This window comes from Struthio camelus, chromosome 13 (assembly GCF_040807025.1).
Source record: "Struthio camelus isolate bStrCam1 chromosome 13, bStrCam1.hap1, whole genome shotgun sequence".
Lineage (NCBI taxonomy): Eukaryota > Metazoa > Chordata > Aves > Struthioniformes > Struthionidae > Struthio > Struthio camelus.
In genome coordinates, this window is record NC_090954.1 from 596,531 (window position 1) to 603,847 (window position 7,317).

Consider the following 7,317-nt stretch of genomic DNA (forward strand, 5'->3'; position numbering starts at 1 on the left):
AGGAGCATCCAGGGCAGACCTGTTACACAAGTTTAATAGGCAAGCAACTGGGATAGCGGGGCCACAGGTGACAAGGATGTTCTTCGATGGGCTGTTGGAGTGAGAAGCATCTGCGGCCACTGTCATGTGCTACTGCCAATGGTGCTTTTAAACAGGACCAATCAGAAGGATAGCTAGGTAAATTAGGAGTATCAGTTAACAAATGACACTCACTATTAGGCTGGTGATCCCGCCGCCCTTGAGGTATGTGGCTTGCATCAATGCCACAAGCACTGCATACTTTAGGGTCCTTGAAGAAGCTGCCACGCAATCAACAGCAGCATAGCCCAGGAGCGTAGTGACAGTGTGACACATTGATTTAGGGTTGCAGAACGTCAGTAACATCCTGGACCTCAAAATTCTGGTTTAGGAAGGCATGTGTGAGTGTTTGTAACAGCTCATCAGGGCTAGATCTTCAGTAGTCTTCAATGAGGGAACTTGGGTATGACTGCAGTTATTTCCTCCATGCATTTCCCATTAAGGGGCAGAATATGACCAAGAAAACATCTCCCCCTACAAGAAAAACTGTCACCTTTCAGCAAAAGAAGAGGAGAAGACTGAGAAACAGAAACTGGTTGCATCAAGCGTGACCCAAGCATTTGACTGGAGCTTATAGTTCAGCTTGTTTATCCAGATCTTTTAGAGATGATGCTGGCAGTCCATTTTTGCAAAGAGTTATCAGAAGTATTACAGCTTAGTATTATGTCACCAGAATGTAAAAAAAGTACAGGGTCTGATCATCAGCAACAGAATGACTCCCTTGAATTAACAGAAGTATTGGGCTATGAAGCAAGCTCTGAGTGTTTCCTGGATTTTGCCTCAGACTTCTAAAAACATGTGAGTGGACAGTATTTCCCACACTCATCACAGTCAGTGTTTTGACCAGCTTTGCTAAGCACAGACTTAGAAAGAGGTCTATAACTTCCCTTATCAGCTCCCTGCGGTGAAGAAAATATCATCTGCAGGGCACAAGACATTAGGAGACTAGGCAGACCCTAATAAGGCTTCGCAGAGAACACACTGCTCCAGGATGGTCTTTTTTGCAGAGTGCTTCACTAGCGGAAACTGGAAAGGAAAAATGCTCAGTAACGAGAATTCCAAAATTCCTTCGGCTGATACAGATTCTCTACCTAACCCTGTCTACCTCCTTAATCTCTCTTTGAGATTAAGCTAACACCTGCTCAAGCTAGCAGGGACAATTCAGCAGCAGTTAGGCAGGGCACTGAAAATAAACTCTAATAAAAGGCAGGGCTATTGGCTCAAGTGACTCTAATCTATCTGTGCTGTTTTCAGAATGAAGCTAATACCTCAGCTTGGGGCTATGCTGAGCTCTGGGAGATCCTGGGAATTAGAGATAAATAGACTAACACTAGTGGGGTGCTCAGACTGCAGGTTTATGACAGATCTTGAAAGCATCTGAGGGAAAGAGAAAGCAAGTTGTGCCTCCATGGTATCATTTGCTTCTAGCTTATGCATGGATCAATACAATCCAGAGCCCTGTCCTTGCTTTGCACCTCCTTCTACCTTATGCCAATGTGTGCTCATGACAAAGCCAGGATTATGCCCCAACTTCACTGATTGTCCATTTTAACTGAAGTAAAAGGAAAAAGTAAATGGAAAAATACAGGACTAGTTAAAAAAACAGAACGAAACCTTAACCAGCTACTTACCTTCTGTTGTTTTAAGGATAAAGCTCCAGCTACTTACCTTCTGTTGTTTTAAGGATAAAGCTCTGGTTTAAAAGGTAATCAGCTGTTTGAACAAGTACTTTATCATGGTGAAGGGCATTACAATTTCTACTGGTGTCTCCAACTACCTTTCCAACTAACCTGAAAAATGAGCAAAAGAGAAATCCCAGTGTTAAGGTAGTACCATGGTTAATGCATCTTCTACCAAAAAGAAAAGCTCTCTAATACTCCCACTTTTAGCAGTCCGGAGAGAAAGGAAAACGTTATGGCAAAGCTGGTGGCAATATTTCCTTCCCTTGTGAGCCTCTGACATTTGGAAATCCAAACTTATTTTGCTTTTGCAGACTGCATTTTCCTAGTGCCAGCATGCCTATAACAAGGGGAATTTTTGGAATAGGCTAAACTGGTGAGTTAAAGTCCAACATTTGATGAAGTCCAGAGTTTTACAGACAGGCTGGGTAACACCTCTGAAAACCACACTATTCCCTCCTGATCTTGGCAACCTCCCAGGTGAGCAGGAGAGTCCCAGGGGACCAGTCATGGACGTGGAGCACACTGTCAGGGGAACTTGGAGCAGAAGCCTGAGGACTCCGAACAGCTGGCTCTATGCCTCACTGGATCCCAAAGCCCCCAGACCTTTCATTCTGCTGCAAACCAAGCATGACTCTCATAACAACATTTCCCCAGGGAGTCAGAGAGAACTGAGACCAAAAAACACCATTCAAAAACACCATTCAATTACTTTTCTTGAAGAACTGAAAATGCAAAGTATTATCCTGGAGCCTTTAATGAACCTGAACTAGAACTCCATTCCCTCCTAGCCCTTCCTCCCTACCCACAGTGGGAATACAAACGCACAAGATCATGTATACTGGATGCCTGTGCAGACTAAAAGCTTATGTCCCCTGCTAATGCAGGGGTACAATTTGCACACTGAGCTCTAGAGAAGCACCATGTCGCACTCTCCCTTGCCCTCATCATCTCCCCTTCACACAATACACATATGACAAGCCTTACTGATGCATCATGATGCTGCTCTGCAGATCCAAGCCATGACCTTTCAGCCCTGAACATTCTGCACCCGCCTGATGAAAGGTCTAATTATGCAGTTTCCAGTGGGATGCCATCTTCAAGTCGGTCATCCTTGATTTCTGTCTTTCTCTGGCGTATTATCACAGTTAGCAGCACCCACTGGGTCCTGTAAGACCATAAATCCTGCAAGAAATCCCATTAGTTTATCTCTCTGTGTGTGAACCTGGGCGGATGAGAAGGACTGTCCCTCTGGGCCATGAACATCTGGTCCTGCCATACCCTTCCCTTATCTTTGTGCAAAAGATCTCGGTGTTCAAAACTTCAGAATAAGTGCAATTAGACAACAGCCCCACCATGGACTCACTTGCATTGCAGCAATCCAATCTTTCAGGATCTGAAAAAAAACTATTAATAAAAAAAATATTCAAAGTTGTACTTGCTGTTACTCCTCACTGACTCAACATGCATAACGAATGGTTGCCCAACTACTTCTGTTCTTCATTCAAAGACAGTTAATCCAAATGTTCCATAGAAAAATCTTTCACCCATCTGTGAATGGCTTTGACACATACAACACAAACTGCTGACGCAGTTATCCGTCAGAGGACGGAGCTGCAGTCTTTTCCTAGTTCTCCTAGTGAGACCTCAGAAAGTGTACCTACACAGTGGAACCTGCCTTCCCACACCAGGGCAAGAGAGATTATCTAGATGACCTCTTACTGTCCCTATGATTTCCTATGATTTCTGTTTTAGATGGCATCAAGCTTCCTTCCCAGCAGAAGTTATTCTCCTTTGTGACAGTGCACCTTTCAGCAGATGATTTGAGCTTCAAGAGATTTGCTCCACTAGAACAGCTGCAAAATAGTCCGACTTCAGTTCAGCTCAGACATTGTTCCTTCCTTTAAAACAACATGCTCCATCCCACTACTGCCAGCTTAGACCAAGAGAACATTTCAAGCTGCACTTGCCTGGCATCAGCAAAAGAGAAAAGAGCAAGTAATAGACTAATCATTTCCTTCTAATTTTAAAAGTTGTTTCTCCTGAAATTTAGCTTTTAATATCCCTCTCACGACAGATGCACACATTGCTACTTCTGTTCTGATATGCAGCTATTTTAAAAGAGCAGGAAGGTGTTTTTGCTCCTCTTCCTAAGGTCACAGGTTCAATTACCTTCCAGTATTCAGTCCATTCACTCGGCAGCCATGTTCACATCCTCAAATATCTATTTGGCTGGACATAAACACCAGTTTAGTTCATGTGCAAATGGCTCTGCTAGCATATTCTGCCTACCTGAAACTCTGTTAACAAAGCTGCCAAAGGTGAAACTCAACACTTCTGTAGACAGATAGCCCAAATCACTTTACCATTTAGGTCTCATTTACACTCATTTAAGAAGTAGAGTAAAACTGACAGCAGCACTGTCAGCTAGCCCTCTGCATAGGAATTTATTTCTCCCTGAAGCAGGACAGCAGCTCAAGTACGTTTTTTCAAAATAAATCAAGAGCTCTCCCTCATATCGGCACAGACACACCTGACCCACAAGATTTGTCCATGGCTCACAGGGGCAAGAAACTTTTCCATCCAAACATAGTACATCTGTGGTCATTTTTTCCTCAAGAAATCATAATGGAGGATATCGTCTGCTTATTCGTAAGAGAATCAGTAAGATGGAGCTGTACAGTTTCAGGAAGTGACTGGCCTGTACAAGGATGTGAGTGTGCTTCAGCCAAATTACATTCCTTGCTTGTAAACTGTTAATTTGGAAGAATTACACCAGTTCTGGGAAAATAACTGGTGGAGGGAAAAAGAGAATATTGGCAGCTCTCTTAGTGAAGCAACCCTGCAGAACTGAAACATCATCCATGCAGTGGAAAATGTTCATGGGTTGAATGAAGGTATCAGACAACAAAACAAAACAATATTAAAATCGATGCAGAATTAAAAATATCATGACAGTATCATGGGTTCATTTTGTTTTAAAAAGTACTCTGATTTTAAAATTCTCAGAATCACAGAAAGGTTGAGGTTGGAAGGGACCTCCGGAGATCATCTGGTCCAAACCACCTGCTCAAGCAGGGTCACCTACAGCATGTTGCACAGGATTGCGTCCAGATGGCTTTTGAATTATCTCAAAGGATGGAGAGTCCACAACCTCTCTGGGCAACCTGTTCCAGTGCTGTTACCCTTACAGTAAAAAAGTTTTTCCTTATGTTCAGACAGATCTTCCTGTGTTTCAGTTTGTGCCGTTGTCCTGTCACTGGGCACCACTGAAGAAAGTCTGGTGCTGTCCGCTTTACACCCTTCCTTCAGATATATAAATCCATTGATAAGATACCCCCTCAGTCTTCTCTTCCCCTGGCTGAACGCTTCCAGCTCTCTCAACCTTTCCTCATATGAGAGATGCTCCAGGCCCTTCATCAACTTAGCCCTTGGCTAGACTCGCTCCAGTAACTCTCTCTCATACTGGGGAGCCCAGAACTGGACACAGGTACTCCAGGTGTGGATAATTCTACTAAAATTCCTTCTATCAAATTGATCTAGCTTAAAAAAAAAAAAAAAGGTGTGGGGGGGAAGGGAGACAGACTCCCATGACCTTTGGCACAGCACAGAAAATGGCATCTGCACAGGCTTCTGATATGCACTATTACATGACTTGTTCCAAAAACATCTTGGATGTCCTTTTCATAATGTAATACAAAGCATCCAGCAGCACAAGTCAAAAGAGAATTTTTAAACCTACCAATCCCTGCAAGATTTCTTTAGGGTCTGAGCTCCCCTCTAGAAGATATGCTGAGTAACAGCTTTTCATACCTGCGATATGTGAAGTGTTAGGAATCTTCAGCTAGAGGTCACTAGAATTTAAGACAGAATAGGATTCCAGAATCTGAAGTTATTCCAGAGGACATGATCCACACAGAAGACTGCTAGACAAAAGCTATATTAATGGGAAGGTTAACTGAAGCTCCATATTCCTCCTACAATATTGCTCTTGGTAAAGGGATACAAAAACAGTAAGTGCTATGTTGTGCTTTGTGCAAATCCATTGATAACAATTTCAGTGTCCTAAGCAAGCACTTACCTTTCTACAACATATAGCCAAAGCACTAGGCTCTCTGCTTTATATATTCTGCTCTTCCTTAAGCGCCACCAAGGTAGAGAGCAGGCTGTACTTGCTTTGAAAAGACCAGCCCAATCCCAAATGCATATGAATACATCCAGCATTGAAGAATGAAAAAAGTTTCACGGATGGCTTGTTTATGTTACAATAAATTAGTTCATATTATAGGTTACTTTATAAGGATAAAATGTGCATCATCCGCTACATGTATTACTTGCTGAATTTTTAAAGAATTGACTACACACTTGGTTCTAGCTGACTGCCTAAGATACTTAATTCAGCAGAAATTGTGGCCAGTCACAGAGACAACCACAGCAAATCTCTAACTACCAGTAGCCCCCCTGCAAAGAAAGGGGAGAAAGTCTCTCTCCCTCCACACCATGCACACTGTCTCTGTGTATTTCAGTTGTCCTCTCTCTGTTATGGCATTCTTAGAGGGAAAAATTACTTTGCTATCTATCAAATTATTAATTGTCACACTTTTCAGGAATGCATCCTTGATGGATAGCCGGTTATGCCAGCATCACAAAGCACAGCTTAAATCTTCTACATACCAGTCCTCAGGAAACAAAGGATTTCACACTACAGCAGGGTGATAGTCACAGCATTTCCTGCAGCCATCCTGTTTAGAAATCTATGCTCCTTCCAGGGAGACAGACACTTCCAGGCAGGAAACCAAAAGGGCACTTCACTTTCTCAATTTCATGGCCTGGATATTCTCTCTGGCAAATATAAACCAACAAAATTGAAAGCTGGTTCTGCTGGCTTCTTGTTCACTCATTTTTGAAGTTCAATACTATCTGCTGCAAACTAGTTTTCATCAGTTGACACTTTCACATGTCTCTGCCGCTTGCTGTCCTTTTTCATTTCTGTTGTAGAAAACAAAACAAACACATTAAGCTAGGGAGAGGAGTTCTTTCATACAGTACCTAGATGTTGGTAAGCTAAGGAGAAATCAACAATGTAAGAAAGGCGTATAAAACAGGACTGGAAAAGAAATGGTCAGAGGTGAGTCTGCTACAGAGACAGAAGGAAGTATGATGAATATAACAGTGTTAGTCAAGAATTAATAAAAGGCACTGGACTGCTGCTCCTTGGCAGCAAACAGTGACGTTACTAGAATTCAACAACAGAATAGAGAACTTGGGACATATCTAAACGTGCAATGGAAATGCTGTTCAGAGACCCACACAGCTACTAGAGCTCATACTAGCTCTACAGAACCACGCCGTTCAGCTGCTCTGTAGTGGATCACACTTGAGCTCAAAAGCAACGTGAATAATATTAATTAGCCTGGGTATAGCAACACCTCAAAGTAACCATTTTACTTTCCGGAACGAGTTAGCTCAACACGGCAACATGCACCCTTGCTCCACCTAAGTACCACCTGAAGTTTACCCTTGTTAAGACACCTCCGGACCGCACTCTGAACCATGACGT